Here is a 14,508-nt window from a genome sequence, read left to right as displayed (position 1 = left end):
GCTGACGAGTGTCTTCGGCGGGGGGCCGGGCCGGGATGCTCGCTGCCCGAGGAGACCCGCCAGTCGAGTGGAGGGACCGGCTGGGCCCGCAGGTCAGCCTAGGGGGCTGGGCCTGGGGATAATGGGGCCCGGAGGGGGGTGTCCCAGGCCTGGGGGAGGGGCTATGACATGGGATGAGACGACAACGGCGGGAACGTGCTGACACGTGTCCTCTGCAGGAGCCTGGGGCGGGGGGAGGGGGGACACCCCCAGGGGGAAGCCGAGGAAGACCCCCCCCCCCCTCCGCTCCGGGCGAAGCTGCGGTGCTGCCCGTGCCTTCCTGTTCCGCCTCCAGTACGGCGCCTCCGAAGCTCCGGCGCTCGCCCGGCTGCCCCGAGCGCCGCCTGCGTTCCGCCTGCCGTGAACGTCCGCTCGTGGTGCCCTGCCTGCGGGTTGGACTCCGGGGCGGACGCCGGGCTGCGCGCCCCGGCCTACAACCCCTAGCTGCCACGCTTTCCACGCTGCTCCGCGCTCCTCCCAGCCCAGCCGAAGGCCCGCCCCCTCCCGCGCCCTCCTCCTCGCGGGTGCCGGGTGTGTAGCCCCGCGAGACCCGAAGGGTCCCCAGACGCAAGGTGTGCGGCCCCGGTGGAGTCGCCTACGCCCCTGCGTGCTATCCTCACAGAAGCCCTTGGTGGGGACTAGCCCGGGCGCCCTTTGACCCGCCCTTGGATTTACCTTTGTTCAAGCTTCGTGGACTGAGCCTGTTTGTCTCGCCTGGGGAATTGCTAACGACCTAGGCCTCCTGAATCGTTTCCCTCCAAAACTGGCAGCGCCATTTAACACCCAGAGCTACTACGTCTTAAAGTGCTGCACTGCTTACCCACAGCCAGATGGGGGTGAATCTGGAATTCACATCCAAGTCTGAAAACCAAAAGACCTTTCCTCGGCTTTTCAGCCTCCAGAATTCACTGCATTGCTTGTCTCTGGCCTCTCCCATACGGTGTGGCAAGATTTTCCTTTGGGGTCTTGTCAGAAAGACAGCCTGGCAAAGAAAGTAATGGGGGAAGCCAGAGGGGAAATTGACCTAACTGCAAGAGGGAAGGGACTAGATTCCTAATTCACAACCCCAATAGAGAAAACCCCAGTTTGGCCTCATGGTCACGTGGAAATCTAAGCACAAGTAATTGCTAATTCCTAGACCACGAAGTCGGTCTCGGTACCATGCCCCCAACTCCCATACGCCAGCATCCTCTGAGAGAAGCGCTTCCCCTCCTTCCCTGCCCAGGATAAGCAGGACTCTGGGTTCAGGGAAGAGGTGGTCCATGACTTTGCACTGTATCTATGACTTCGGGAGGAAGAACAATACCGGACTCCCAGACACCACATGGCTTCCCAGGTCAGGCAATGAGCGCTGGCTGCTCCCAGGAGTCCATATCAAACCTCTGGTTGCTGCGAAGACCGGACTGGTCCAGACACACGGAAAAGTGTTTTAGACCCTTATGTCCTCAGACAAGACCCCTAGTACCCCCAGGACCTTATGGGACCCAGGAATTAACATGGCTGCTGAAGCTCAGGCCCAGAAAGGCAGAGCTGGCAGCAGTGGGGCAGGAGACCTGGGAACCCGCCTTCATTCCGCCTCTTCTTCACTGTGACCCCTTAGACAAGGCCAACTCCTTGGCCTCAAGGATTGTTTGTTGAATAAAAACATGAAATGTGCTTTCTGGTTATGTTTTCTCACATGAAATGAAAATCATAGTAAAACACCCACATCGCAACAGGGTTTGGGAAACCCTCTGAAGATGCAATTCTCAGGGTCTGGGCATTCTACAGAGCAAGTTGATCTACCTAGTTCCATGCCATTGTGTTTGCTTCCTTTTTTTTTAAGGTTGATTTATTTTTAGTGATCTCTACCCCAATATGGGCTCAAACTCAGGACCCTGAGATCAAGAGTCCCATGTTCTTCCAACTGACCCAGCCAGGCACCCCTGTTTATTTCCTTTTCATATTTTTTAAAAACAGCTTTACTGAAATATAATCTACAGCCCACACAATTCACCCATTTAAAGTGTAAAACTCAATAGTTTTTAATATAGTCACAGATATGTATAACCATCACTGCAATCAATTTAAAACATTTTCGTCACATTCAAAGGAAACCCTATGTACTTAGGGGTGTTTTTCCATTTATCTAGATCTTCAAAAAATTTTTTTTCAACAATGTTTTGTAGTTTTGTGAATAGAAGTCTTGTGCTTCTTGGGGTGCCTGGGTGGCTCAGTTGGTTAAGCATCCGACTTCAGCTCAGGTCATGATCTCATATTTCATAGGCTCCAGCCCTGCATCTGGCTCTGTGCCGACAGCTCAGAGCCTGGAACCTACTTCAGATTCTGTGTCTCCCTCTCTCTCTACCCCTACCCTGCTTGTGCTCTGTCTCTCTTGCTCTCAAAATAAATAAAATATTTTTAAAAACTTAGAAGTCTTGGGGCACCTGGGTGGCTCAGTCGGTTGGGAGTCCGACTTCAGCTCAGGTCATGATCTCACAGTCTGTGAGTTTGAGCCCCGCGTCGGGCTCTGTGCTGACAGCTCAGAGCCTGGAGCCTGCTTCGGATTCTGTGTCTCCCTCTCTCTCTGCCCCTCCCCTGCTCATGCTCTGTTTCTCTCTGTCTCAAAAATAAATAAAAATATTTAAAAAAATTAAAAAAAAAAACTTAGAAGTCTTTAATTCAATTAAATTTATTCCTACATATTTAATTCTTTTTCATGCCATTGTGAATGGAATCATTTCTTAATTTCATTTTTTTTAAGTAGACTCCATGCCCAACATGGGACTTAAACTCATCAGCCTGAGATTAAGAGTAGCATGCTCTACCAACTGAGCCAGCCAGGCGCCCCTCTTGATTTCATTTTTAGATTGTTCATTACCAGTGTATAGAAATATAATTGCTTTTTGTATATCAATCCTGTATCCTCCAAATTTAGTGAATGTGTTCACCAGTTCTAACAGGTTTTTTTTTTTGTACATTTTAAAGTTATCTATATATAAGATCATGTCATCTGTGAATAGAGATAATTTTCCTTCTTTCTTTCCAATGCAGATACTTTTTATTTATCTTGCCCTGACTAGAACTTCCAGTACAGTGTTGAATGGAAGTAGTGACAGCATATATCTTGTCTTGTTCTTGATCTTACCAGAAAAGCATACATGCTTTTTTTTTTTTTAGTATGATGCTAGCTGTGAGTTTTTCAGACCTGTCCTTTGCCGGGTTGAGGAAGTTCTATTCCTAGGTTGTTGAGTGTTTTTCTCACTGTAAGAGTGCTGAATTTTGTCAGGTACTTTTTCCACCTCTACTGGGATGATCATGTGATGTTTGTTTTTTATTCTATTGATACAGTGTATTACAGTGATTTTCAGATGGTTGAACCAAACTTGCATTTGTGGGGTTAAATCCCACATACTTATGGTATATGATTCTTTTGATATGTTGCTGGATTTGGTTTGCTAGTATTTTATTGAGGACTCTTGCATCCATATTCATAAAAATATTGGTCTGTAGTTTTCTTGTGATGTCTCTGGTTTTGATATCAAGATAAATCTGGCCTCATAGAATGAGTTGGGAAGTAGTCACTCCTATTTTTTGGAAGATGGTGAAGAATTGGTATTAATTCTTGTTAATTAATAAATGTTTGGTAGAATTCAGCAGTAAAGCCAGATGAGCCTGGGCTTTTTTTTGTAGGTAGTTTTTTTGTTTTGTTTTGTTTTTGAACGTTTATTTATTTACTTTGAGAGAGAGAGAGAGAGAGAGAGAAAGAGAGAGAGAGGCATAGAGAGAATCCTGACACAGGGCTGGAACCCACAAACGGTGAGATCAGACCTGAGATGAAACCAAGAGTCAGACGCTTAACTGATCAACCCACCCAGGTGTCCTTGTTTTGTTTTGTTTTTACTAATTCAATCTCTTCACTTGTGATCAGCCTATTCAAAACATCTGTTCTTCTTGTATCAGTTTTGATAGTCTTTAAGAATTTATCTATTTCACCTAAGTTTTCTAATTTATTGGAATACAATTGCTTATAGTATTTCTTAATAATTGTTTTTATTTCTGCAAGGTAAGTAGTAATGTCCTTTTATTCATTTCTGATTTTAGATTTTTTTAAAGATTTTTTTAAAGTAATCACTACACCCTGGGGCGCCTGGGTGGCTCAGTCGGTTGAGCGGCCGACTTCGGCTCAGGTCATGATCTCGCGGTCCGTGAGTTCGAGCCCCGCGTCGGGCTCTGTGCTGACAGCTCAGAGCCTGGAGCCTGCTTCAGATTCTGTGTCTCCCTCTCTCTGACCCTCCTCTGTTCATGCTCTGTCTCTCTCTGTCTCAAAAACAAAAAAAAAAACATTAAAAAAAATTTAAAAAAAAAAAAAAAAAAAAAAAAAAGTAATCACTACACCCAACATGGGGCTCAAACTTATGACCCCAAGATCAAGAGTCACATGCTCCACCAACTGAGCCAGCCAGGTGCCCCTGATTTTTTTTCATTAAAAAATTGTTTTAGGGGCGCCTGGGTGGCGCAGTCGGTTAAGCGTCCGACTTCAGCCAGGTCACGATCTCGCGGTCCGTGAGTTCGAGCCCCGCGTCGGGCTCTGGGCTGATGGCTCAGAGCCTGGAGCCTGTTTCCGATTCTGTGTCTCCCTCTCTCTCTGCCCCTCCCCCGTTCATGCTCTGTCTCTCTCTGTCCCAAAAATAAATAAACGTTGAAAAAAAAATAAAAATAAATTGTTTTAAATCTTTTTTAGCATCTGTCTACAGAATCATAGTGTCTCTCATTTGACCTACTCTTAAAATTTTTTTTCACTGTTTATTTATTTATGTTGAGAGAGAGAGAGAGCGAGAGAGAGCATGCGCATGTGTGCACAACCAGGGGTGGGACTAAGAGAAGGAGAGACAGAATCCCAAGCAGGCTCTGCACCATCAGCACAGGGCCTGATATAAGGCTTGAACTCACAAACCACAAACCGTGAGATCATGACCTGAGCCAATAACAAGAGTAGGATGCTTAACTGACTGCATCACCCAGCAGCCCCCAGATGCCCCTGATTTTATTTTATTTATATATTTATTTTTGGGAGAGCGCAATTGGGGGAGGGGCAGAGAGAGTCGGACAGAGGATCCAAAGCGGACTCTACACTGGCAGGCTGACAGCAGCAAGCCCGATGTGGGGCCCCAAGCCACAAACGGAGACAAGATCATGACTGAAGTGGGGCGCTCAACCCGCTGAGCCACCCAGGTGCCCCTGATTTTAAATATTTGAGTCTTCTTTTTTCTTACTCAATCTAGCTAGAGGTTTGTCACTTTTTTTTTTTTTTTTTTGACAGAGAGAGAGAGAGAGAGAGAGAGAGAGAGAGAGAGAACAGGGGAGGGGCAGAGAGAGAGAGCCCCTCATGACCCTGAGATCATGACCTGAGCCAAAATCAAGAGTCAGATGCTTAACTAACTGAGCCACCCAGAAGCACTAAGGTGTGTTACTTTTGTTGGTGTTATCAGCCAACCAGCTTTTGGTTTCACTGTTTGCTCTATTATTTAATAGTCTGTATTTCATTCAGTTCTGCTCCAATCTTTTTTATTTCCTTCACTCTGCTTGTTTCGGTTTAGTTTGCTCTTCTTTTTTGAATGTGTTAAGGTGAAAGTTTAGTTTATTGTTTTGAGAACTTTCTTCTTTCTTAATGTACGCATTTACACCTATAAATTTTCCTCTAAGCACTCTTTGAGAAAATTTGTAAGTTATGAATTTATAAAATTTCCTCTAAGCACAGCACTACAGCTGCATCCCATGAGTTTTTATATGTTGTGTCTTCATTTTCATTAATCTCAAGTGTTTTATAATTTCTCTTTTGATTTCTTTTTCGACACATTGGTTATATAGGAGTGTGTCATTTAATTTGACTGTTTTTGAGTTTCTCAAATTTCTTTTTTTGTGGTCAGAGAACATTTCATTTCATTGTGGTCAGAGAATGTATTTTGCATTACTTCTATCCTTTTAAGTTATTGAGCTTTGTCTTATGGCCTGCCATATGCCTATCCTGGAGAATGTTCCATGAGCACCTGAGAAAAAAAATGTATATTCTGCTCTTGTTGGGTCAAGTGTTCCATAGATGTCTATGAGGTCTCAGTGGTTTATAATATTTTCAAATCTTATATTTTCTTATTGATTGTGTATCTAGTTGTCCTATCTAATATTGAAAGTGGAATATTTAGGTCTCTATTATTGTGGAATTGTCCATTAATTTTTGTTAAATTTTGCTACATGTATTTTGGTGCTCTCTTATTGGCGGGTGCTATATGTTCATAATTGTTATATCTTCCTGATGGATCAGCCTCTTTAAAATTATAAAATGTCTCTCTTTATCTCTAGTAACATTTTTTGTTTTAAACTCTATTTTGTCTGATATTAGGATAAGCATTCCAGCTTTCTTTTGTTTGCTGTTTGAATGATATATCTTTTTCCAGCCTTTAATATCCAATCTACTTGTATCTTTGAATCTAGTATGTCTCCTGTAGACAGCATATAGATGGATCTTGTTTGTTTCTTTGTTTGTTTGTTCTAAATCAAGTCTGACAATCTCTGCCTTTTGGTTGAATTCTTTAATACATTCACATTTAATGTTTTCATTGATATACTTAAACATATATTATACTTTTTGTTTTCTATATGTCTCAGATCTTTTATGTTCCTCTATTCATACTTTTACTGACTTGTTTTGCATTAAATGAATATTTTATGATTTAGCATTTTAAATCCTCTAGTGATTTTTTTTTTTAACGTTTATTTATTTTTGAGACAGAGAGAGACAGAGCATGAACAGGGGAGGAGCAGAGAGAGAGGGGGACAGAATCTGAAACAGGCTTCAGGCTCTGAGCTGTCAGCACAGAGCCCGACGCAGGGCTCGAACTCATGGACCGTGAGATCATGACCTGAGCCGAAGTCGGACGTTTAACCGACCAAGCCACCCAGGCACCCCCTCTAGTGATTTTTTTAATGATTTTTTAAAGTAATTTGCCTAGTGATTTCTCTAGAGCTTACCATACACACCTTAACTTATCAGAATCAGCTTCATATTTTTACTAACTTAATTTCTGCAATATATAGAAATGTCTCTCTTATAGCTCTCTTTCCTTACCCTTTTTTGTAGTCTTATTGTTAGGTCACATCTATAAATATTACAAGCCAAACAAAATATTGTTATTTTTACTCTATATAATTTTATGTCTTTTTAAAGAGGATGAGAGAAGAAAAGAGAGTAAGTATATATTTATCACTTTTGTTATATTAACACTCTTATTTATCATTTCTGGTTGTATTTATATATTCTTCTGGATTTGAGTCACCATCTGGAGACATTTCTTCTTTTTTTTTTAATTTTATTTTTTATTTTTTAAAATTTACATCCAAATTAGTTAGCATATAGTGAAACAATGATTTCAGGAGTAGATTCCTTAATGCCCCTTACCCATTTAGCCCATCCCCCCTTCCACAACCCCTCCAGTAACCCTCAGTTTGTTCTCCATATTTATGAGTCTCTTCTGTTTTGTCCCCCTCCCTGTTTTTATATTATTTTTGTTTCCCTTCCCTTATGTTCATCTGTTTTGTCTCTTAAAGTCCTCATATGAGTGAAGTCATATAATTTTTGTCTTTCTCTGACTAATTTCACTTAGCACAATACCCTCTAGTTCCATCCATGTAGTTGCAAATGGCAAGGTTTCATTCTTTTTGATTGCCGAGTAATACTCCATTGTATATATATACCACATTTTCTTTATCCATTCATCCATCGATGGACATTTGGGCTCTTTCCATACTTTGGCTATTGTTGATAGTGCTGCTATAAACATGGGGGTGCATGTGTCCCTTTGAAACAGCACACCTGTATCCTGTGGATAAATGCCTACTAGTGCAATTTCTGGGTCATAGGGTAGTTCTATGTTTAGTTTTTTGAGGAACCTCCATATTGTTTTCCAGAGTGACTGCACCAGCTTGCATTCCCACCAACAATACAAAAGAGATCCTTTTTCTCTGCATCCTCGCCAACATCTGTTGTTGCCTGAGTTGTTAATGTTAGCCATTCTGACAGGTGTAAGGTAGTATCTCATTGTGTTTTTGATTTGTATTTCCCTGATGATGAGTGATGTTGAGCATTTTTTCATGTGCCGGTTGGCCATCTGGATGTCTTCCTTGGAGAAGTGTCTATTCATGTCTTTAGCCCATTTCTTCACTGGATTATTTGTTTTTTGGGTGTTGAGTTTGATAAGTTCTTTATAGATTTTGGATACTAACCCTTTATCTGATATGTCGTTTGCAAATATCTTCTCCCATTCTGTCAGCTGCCTTTTAGTTTTGCTGATTGTTTCCTTCACTGTGCAGAAGCTTTTTATTTTGATGAGGTCCCAGTAGTTCATTTTTGCTTTTGTTTCCTTTACCTCCAGAGACGTGTTGAGTAAGAAGTTGCTGCGGGCAAGATCAAAGAGGTTTTTGCCTGCTTTCTCCTCGAGAATTTTGATGGCTTCCTGTTTTACATTTAGGTCTTTCATCCATTTTGAGTTTATTTTTGTGTACGGTGTAAGAAAGTGGTCCAGGTTCATTCTTCTGCATGTCGCTGTCCAGTTTTCCCAGCACCACTTGCTGAAGAGACTGTCTTGATTCCATTGGATATTCTTTCCTGCTTTGTCAAAGATTAGTTGGTCGTACGTTTGTGGGTCCATTTCTGGGTTCTCTATTCTATTCCATTGATCTGAGCGTCTGTTCTTGTGCCAGTATCATACTGTCTTGATGATTACAGCTTTGCAGTATAGCTTGAAGTCTGGGATTGTGATGCCTTCTGCTTTGGTTTTCTTTTTCAAGATTGCTTTGGCTATTTGGGGTCTGTTCTGCTTCCATACAAATTTTAGGATTATTTGTTCTAGCTCTGTGAAGAATGCTGGTGTTACTTTGATAGGGATTGCATTGAATATGTAGATTGCTTTGGGTGGTATGGAGACATTTCTTTAGTCCAATACAGATTTGCTCCCTCACAAACTCTTTGTGCTCTTATTGGCAAATATTTTACATTTCTATTTTATAGGCCCAACAATACATCATATACATATTGTTTTACATAATTGCCTTTTAAGTTAGTTAAGGGAAAGAAGGACAACAAAACTGCATGTATTCTGTCTTTTATAATTACGAGTGTTTTTTGGCTTCTTGTGTGGACTCCCATTACTATCTGAGGTCACTTGCTTTCAGCCTGATGAACTTCCTTTAGTATTTCTTGTAAGGCAGGTTTCCTAGCAACAAATTCTCTCAGTTTTTGTTTATCTGCAAATTTGCCTTCATTTTTAATGTTTATTTATTAATTATTATTATTTTTTTTTTTTTTGAGAGAGAGAGCATGAGGAGGGGAGCGGCAAAGAAAGAGGGAGACACAGAATCTGAAGCAGGCCCCGGGCTCTGAGCTGTCAGCACAGAACCCAAAATGGGGCTCGAACTCATGGACTGTAAGATCATGACCTGAGCTGAGGTTGGCTACTTAACCGACTGAGCCACACAGGTGCCCCTGCCTTCATTTTTAAAAGATAGTTTTGTTGGATATAGGATTCTGGTTGGCAGCTTTTTTCTTTGAGCACTTTGAACATGTTATCCTACTTCCTTCTGGCCTCTATTGCTGCTGATGAGAAGTCAGCTGTTAATTTTATTTGGGTTCTGTTGTAAGTGAGGACTTATTTTTCTCTTGCTGCTTTCAAGATTTCTTCCTTGTCTTTGGCTTTTGGCATTTTTTTAATCTTTTTTTAAATGTTTATTTATTTATTTTGAGAGAGAGAGAGAGAGAGAGAGAGAGAGAGAGAGAGGGAATGAGATTGAGAGACAGACTGAGACTCTAGGGAGAGGGAGAGAGAATCCCAAGCAGGCTCCATGCTATCAGCACAGAGTCCAGCTCAGGGCTTGAGCTCACAAACTGCAAGATTGTGACCTGAGCAAAAATCCAGAGTCAGATGCTTAAGCAACTGAGACACCCAGGAGCCCTGGCTTTTGGCATTTTTACCATGATATGTCTATTGGTGGATCTCTTTGAATGCATTCTACATGGGATTCATTGGGCTTCCTGTATATGTAAATGATTGTTTTTCTATTATTTGGGAAGTTTTCAGCTATCATTTCTTCAAATATTTTTTCTGCTCCTTTCTCTCTTCTCTCCTTCTGGTATTCCCATCACATATACATTGATGTGTTTTATGGTGTCCCCCATTTCTCTCAGGCTCTGTAATTGTTCTTCATTGTTTTCTTCTATGTTCTTTGGATTACATAATCTCTATTGATCTATTTTCAGGTTTGCTAGCTCTTTCTTCTGCTAGTTAACATCTACTGTTAATCCCTGTAGTGAATTTTTTATTCCAATTTCTATACTTTTCAACTCTAGCATTTCCATTTGTTTTTATTAATTTTTATTTTTTTAATTTTAATTTTTAATTTATTTTTATTTTTAAAATTAAGTTAAATTTATTTTTCATTTTAAAGAGAGAGAGAGAGAGCGTGCAAGTAGGGGAGAGGGGCAGAGGGGGAGAGAGAAAGAGAGAGAATCTCAAGCAGGCTCCACACTCAGCATGCAGCCCAACATGGGGCTCCATCCCATGACCCTGGGATCATGACCTTAGCCAAAATCAAGATCAGATGCTCAACTGATGAGCCACCCAGGTACCCCTCCATTTGTTTGTTTTGAAATAATTTTTATCCCTTTATTGGTATTCTCTATTTGATGTGACATTGTCCTCATATTTTCCTCTACTTCCTTAAACATATTTATAATAGCTACTTTCAAGGCTTTGTCTGTTAAACTCAACATCTGGTTGCTTTCATAGGCAGTTTTTTGTTGAATGCTTTTTTCCCCAGTGTATGGATCATACTTTCCCTTTTTCTTTGCTTGTCTCATAATTCTTTGTTGCAATGGCAAATCCAGGTTGTCATCTGTGCCTCTGACAGACCAGCTACAAATTGGAGATTCTCATGACCCCGCCTCCTCAGATTTAATTCATTTGCTAGAGTGACTCACAGAATTCAGGAAAACAGTTTACTTACTACATCACTGTTTATTATAAAAGGTATGACTCAGTAACTGTCAGATGGAAGAGATACATAGGTCAAGGTATATGGGAAGGGATGCAAAGCTTCTGTATTCTCTCTGGGTACGCTGCTTTCCCTGTATCTCCATGTCTTCACCAACCCGAAGCTCTCTGAACCTCATCCTTTTTTCATTTTTATGAAGGCTTCATTACTTAGGCATGATTAATTAAATCTTTGGCCATTGGTGATTGATTCAACCTCCAGCTTCCTCTCCTCTCTGGAGGTGATTAATATCACCATATCAATAGTGATAAGTCATGTTGATATATGTACCCTTGAAATGAGGTGGTGAAAATGGCAACATATCTATGTAGTCTTCCTCTCAAAAACACATTACCCCAGTCTAATTGTGAGAAAACCATCAGACCAGTCCCAGTAGAGGGACATTCTACAAAATATCTTACCTGTATGCCTCAAAACTATCAAGGTAATCAAAACAAGGAAAGTCCAAGAAACTTAAAGCCCAGAGGAACCTAAGAAGACATGACAACGACATATAATGCAGGATCATTAATTGTAACAAGTGGACCATACTAATAATAACATATTAGTGATGGGGCAAATGGGTGTGGGATATGCAGAACTCTCTGCAATATCTTCCCATCTTTTCTGTAAATTTAAATTTTTTCTAAACAATAAAGTCTATTTAAAAATACATGAGTGTCAAATAGAGTTTAGGTTATGACTGCAGGGATGATTTATCATAGAAAATCTGTGAATGTAATTTTCCACATTAATAGATTAAAAGAGAAAAGTTATGATTATCTCAATACTAACCTATACTACAAGAAAAAAAAAACATCACAGCAAACTAGGAATAGAATGGAACTAGCTTAATTAGAAGAGTTTCTACCAGAAACCTTTTGAGGCCCAGTACAAAATGAAAATACAGGCCCTGTTCAAAATTACTAAGAATTTCATGAAGGCAACTGTAGAGCTGGGCTTTATGAGCAAAGAGCAAGTGTATAGACTGCTTGCCCATGAAGCCCCACCTGTCTAACATCAAAGTTCGCATTTAATAGTGGTCCAATGAAAGCCATGACCAGAATGGGAAAAAGACACCCACTATCATTGCTTCGGTTCAGTGCCTCCTCTATTAGAGTTCCCAATTAAATAAAACAAGAACAAGAAATAATAAAATGTATAGATTTATGAGGGAAAAACAAAGTTGTCACTTTCAGAGGATATACTTGTCTACATACAACACCCACTAGAATCTACGATCATTAGAACAAGAGTTTAAGATCACCGAATGCAAGAGCAATAAGTAAAAGTCAGTTGTGGCACGCGGCCTCTTCTCTGCGGTCCTGTCCACCCATACTTTGTGGAGGATTCAATAAACTTCAATCCCGTTGAAAAAAAAAAAGTCAATTGCGTTACTATTTACCAACAATAAACAATTATGAATTGAGATTTAAGGGACGCCTGGGTGGCTCAGTCAGTAAGCAAACAACTTCAGCTCAAGTCAAGGTCTCACAGGTTCGGGAGTTTGAGCCCTGCATCAAGCTCTCTGCTGTCCAGGTGGAGCCTGCTTCAGATCTTCTGCCCGCACCCCTGCCCCCCGCCCCTCCCCTGCTCATGCACTCTTTCACTGTCTCAAAAATAAATAAACATTAAAAAAAAAATGCAACTTAAAAAATCTATACTAATCACAAAACGTACAAGATATTAGGAGTAAAGTAAATCTTGGAGCACCTGGGTGGCTCAGTCGTTAAGCCTCCGTCTCTCAATTTCGGCTCAGGTCATGATCTCCTGGTTCCTGAGTTCAAGCCCCAAGAGGGCTCTGCAGGCTCTGCGCTTAGGATTCTCTCTCTCCGCCCCTCCACCACTTTTGCTTTTCCTCTCTCTCTCAACACAAATAAATAAACTTTAAAAAAAAAAAAAAAAAAGAGTAAAGCAAATCTAACAAAATCACTATAGTAAAATTATAAAACTATATTGAAAGACATAAAAGTAGGTCTCACCGAAGGGGAAGATTTATAACGTTCATGACTATGACACATGACGTTACACGATATATGAACATAACCAAATAATGAAATGAGACTTTGATGCTTCCTTCCCAGTTTAAGAAAAAGGATATTGCTGACACCTTTGAAACCCTCTATAGGCCTTTCTCCAGTCACAGCCCTCGCTTCCGACAGTAGGTGAACACTACCCTGAATTTTGCATTAACCATTACTTTGCTGTCCTCAAGGCTTGCCCCCTCTCCGCAGCTATCAGAAAATTCTTTTATTTGAAACAAATCATACACAAAGCTCCAATTTAGGAATAGACAAAATCAGAATGTCTCCAGTTGACCAGGACGAAATTGAGACGTCAGGCAGCTGAGTCTCCGCTTTGCCCCTTAAAAGTGGCCCCAGAGCACCGATTTGAATACTTAAATTTCCGGAGTCTAAAGGGCGATGACACAGGTTCATTTGCATACCCATAATACACCGCAAACAGTATAATTGTTTACAAGTAAAATAAACTTATTCATTATCCAACTTTTCTAAGTATGAGCCTATTATTTTCAGAATTCCTTGGATAAATTTTTGCAATGAGTAACCCTTGTGATAAGTAGCTACCCTTTGCGAACTAGGGGTTACATTTACTTGGGAAATGAGTTAGGAAGAACAGTACGGTATACTCTGGTTTCTCTTCAAATCGTATAAATCTTTCGCCTTTTACTAAAGATTTCCGTGGAGAGAAACACCTTTGAGTTTTGAACCAATTTTTCGAGGTCCTGTAATTAACAGGACTATCTGTGTGGTTTAAAGTAAAGATCTGTTAAAAACTGCCAAGCGTTATTTTTGAGCTCATTAGGAGTATTGTTTAGTCGTTATTGTTTGCTAGGTGTGGTGTATGCCGGTAACGCTTAAAGATTACTAATTTTAGAGGAGAGTGTTTCGAGTTTCAGCTGTTGTGCTTATTTTGTTCTAAAACATAGTTTAGTATTCAATAAAGCATTTCCAGTTATAAGGAATGTTTGTACTTATTTCTCGGTGAAATGAAAGGGGGAAAAGCAAGTTTGAGGAGAGAGTAAGTATTAAATCTCTTGGGTATTTACCTTACACTTCCTGCGTTTTACAGTCACATAACAGTTTACAGCATCACTACTTACAATGCACAAAATATTTTTTCTTTGCATCTATTTAAATGTATGCTGTTGTAAATTACTTTACGAAAGCTATACATGTGATCTTTAAAATGTGCACGAGGAATAAATATTTCCAAAATTCTGTTAGGAACCATAAAAGTTTGGGCTCCCTGACTTTTAGCAGATGGGCCTTGTGGCAGGAACTGAGCACTAAAGAGAAGCAGCGCCCCTTTGTGGCCGGTAGAGAGGCTGCAGCAGAATAAGCAAGGAGTCCTAGAAAGTAGGTAAATTTGGGGACAAGAGCTGAG

At 40.7% G+C, this 14,508-nt stretch overlaps 1 non-coding gene across 1 annotated transcript; it reads left to right on the top strand.

Moving 5' to 3' along the window:
* The first annotated feature begins 13,746 nt into the window (after nucleotides 1–13,746).
* LOC123584494 lies at nucleotides 13,747–13,863 on the top strand. The gene has a single exon (XR_006705462.1). It is a non-coding gene; the product is annotated as a U5 spliceosomal RNA (small nuclear RNA).
* Nucleotides 13,864–14,508: the final 645 nt, after the last annotated feature.

This window comes from Leopardus geoffroyi, chromosome B3, assembly GCF_018350155.1.
Source record: "Leopardus geoffroyi isolate Oge1 chromosome B3, O.geoffroyi_Oge1_pat1.0, whole genome shotgun sequence".
Taxonomy (NCBI): Eukaryota; Metazoa; Chordata; class Mammalia; order Carnivora; family Felidae; genus Leopardus; species Leopardus geoffroyi.
The sequence above is the reverse complement of the archived record's forward strand: the minus strand, read 5'-3'. Positions and strand labels throughout refer to the sequence as shown.